Here is a 3,122-nt window from a genome sequence, read left to right as displayed (position 1 = left end):
ATACAGTTTGCATAAACCTGTGGGTCCCATAAAGTAGTCCTGAAAATTGACACATTGTGTTGGAGGTTGTGGGCAAGAAAGAAAGTAACTCTTGATGGCATGACCTGGGAAATTTAACAGGGAAAATGGCACATGGGCAGGGACTAAAGTTGAGTTAGATTCCCGGTGTTGGGTACATTTTCTCTATAGCTATAGAAATTTATTGCAAATACATCAGTCATTGCTTCTTTCTGTCTGCTCTCTGCTCTCCATACGACTGTTGAAAATAGTTAGGTGCTTCCAGAAGCCTTTTATGGTGAAGAACTCAGAATTCCAGAAGACCACAGCAGCTTTGAAATCTCTTGGAAAAGAATTGCTCTCTATTCTGAATTAAAAGGGTCATTCCGTGATAATGTTTTCATCACTCTTAATTTTTTGCATATGAAAAATTGTGTGCCATATCTTTCACAAGCTAACTCTTTGGGGTTTTACATTTATGTGCAAATATTCTGCTTTGGGATCTGTATTCAACTTCTCAAATTTTTACTCAGAGCCAAATTATCTGTGTAAACATATAACATATTTGTAATTTTTGCTCATCTAATTATAGTTGCAGTCAGCCCTGAACAGGAACATTTGTTTTCTTACCTACACAGATAGTTCATCAAACATAGAAAAAAAATATTTCAACATTATCGATTGCATTATATCTTTTCAGGAAAAACTGTAGTAGAATTATCTGATTTCATTTAAATTGAATGCTTTCTTTTGATAATTTTATATAGGGAGGCAAATATACCTTGCTGTTTTAATAACATTTTTCAAAAATATTTCCTCCAAATTATCCCATCTCCTAGCTCCATAACCCGCTCTTCCTATGCAGAGGTTGGCTTACTGAGTCCAGAGAATAAACAAACACAACAGGGACTCTAAAGAAGGCAAAGTTGAAATTTATAATTCCCCTCTCCCCCTCTATAACACTTTTCTCATGCAGAGTCAAAGCCTTGTCCTTGGCACTTAGTGCATCACTGAAATCATACTATCCAGGTGATGTTCAATGAAGTTGGGATGTTCAATGAAGTTGGCCCAAGAATGATTTTCAGATAGGGAGAAAGAATACATGCTGGGAAACATGCATTTCATTCCCAAATGCATCAATCGAAGTAACTCTAGCTGTCTGAAGCCTCCTTATACTTAGTAAAAATCAATAACCTAATGATTCCACATCATATTTCCTCATGAGCAAGCTTGCAAATTTCCCGTGGGCCTTTCCCTAGGTCCCCTATCAGAATTTGCATTTTCCTTTTGAATGCACCATTTCACTGGAAGTTTAGTCATACAGGAGAGTGTTGCATCACTCAGTTAACCCTGGTGCCATAGGCAAAGACTTTTTCTCTAATTCTGCGACAGGGCACCTCCTCTGCCTTTTCTAGTTCATCCCTCTCCTCTTTGAGGTTCAAGTAAAAAGTGCTGCTATGGATTGCTTTTCTTCTCGGTGATAAAGAAATGCTGTCAAACTATTTTATGGGAGGTGTGTAAAGATGGTATTGGAGGTATCACAGAATATTAGAGAATTTACATGTATCTCTATATCTTAGCCTAGGGTTTTCCAAAAGCACAACCTGAGAAAAAGGCTTGTGTGCAGAGAGTTTATTTGAGATCCAGGAGTGTAGGAGAGAAAGAAGGGGGGTGGGGAGTTGGTAAAAGGGAAGAAGAAAGCCAATACCAAGATGCATAATTGAGTCAGCTCCTATTATGGGCTCCTTGCACTTGATAACCCAGGACCCTGCCAGGAGATTTAGGAGATGCATCTCAGAGCTGTCTACTAAGGAGGGAGCCTTTGTCCTTCAGTTACCAACTGCAATGGCCCAGAGGGTGTACACGTGTTCATTCCCACACAGATTTTGTGGTTGCTTTTACATGAGGGCCAAGTGGGTTCCTCTGAGTGACTTAAACTGTGAGGTTGCAGAAACCTTGGGGCAGGAAGCAGGAAGCAAGAAGCATGACATGTGGCTAAGGCCCTGTCAGATGCATCTTTTTGAAACTGCTGGATGCAACAGCACAGAACATGTGACCAAAATGCTGCGCTTCCTTGGAATTCTTTTTTTTTTCTGGTTTATTCCTTTTTTTAAATTACATTTATTAGAGTGGCATTGGTTAATAAAATTATATAGGTTTCAAGTGTACATTTTGAAAATAAATCATATGTATATTGCATTACATGTTCACTACCCAAAGTCAAATCATCTTTCATCACCATAGTGTTGAGCCCATTGGCCTTTATCTATCCCCCCTCCCCCTTTCCCTCTTGTAACCACTAAACTACTGTCTGTGTCTATGAGTTTTCATTTGTCTTGTTTGTTGCTTTCAGTTTTATATCCCACATATGAATGAAATCATATGGTTCTCAATTTTTTCTGTCTGACTTATTTCATTTAGCATGATGATCTCAAGATCCATCCATGTTGTTGCAAATGTCAGTATTTCATGTTTTCTTATGGTCGAATATTAAAGAATCACTTATAATTTAAAACTATCCAATTTGTTCCCATGCCAAGCAATGTCATACATCATCTCTATAAAGTAACATCTCATTATGACCGCTTTTGATGAATTACTGTTATTTCGTATTAGTCAAGATCTTTCCGGGTAGGTGAGAGAAACATGATTCAAATGAGTGGAGGCCAAGAGAATAAAAGGGGAGCTTTAGTAGTTTTCATAATCATTGTGAAGACTTAGGGTGAAATTAATTCTAAACTCAGCTATATCCAAGATCTCAAATCATGGCACCAGGTCTCCCTCTTCTCTCTGTCTCTCTTTCCCTCTTTCGTTCCATGCACTGACTATCTTTCTCTGCCATTCTTTGCATGCTAACTCCATTCTCTGGTGCTACAAGTGGATGGAGAAAATGGCCAAAAGCAGCCCAAAACTTTCAACTTCATAGTTTGTGATTCAAAATCTTATGTATCTATTTGGCCTGTAGCCCAATCACTGTGGGGAAGTATATGGGGTACCTTGATTAGCAAAGCTTGGGTGAAATGTCCACTCTTGTGGCCCAGGTGATTTTCTGGGGTCCTCTGTCCCATCAGAATCACATGTGCTGAGAGAGTGGCAGGTCCCAACAGAAAGAGATATGCCAGGCA

The sequence above is a fragment of the Pteropus vampyrus genome, unplaced genomic scaffold (assembly GCF_000151845.1).
Source record: "Pteropus vampyrus isolate Shadow unplaced genomic scaffold, Pvam_2.0 Scaffold81, whole genome shotgun sequence".
Taxonomy (NCBI): Eukaryota; Metazoa; Chordata; class Mammalia; order Chiroptera; family Pteropodidae; genus Pteropus; species Pteropus vampyrus.
Note: the sequence above shows the minus strand (reverse complement) of the source record.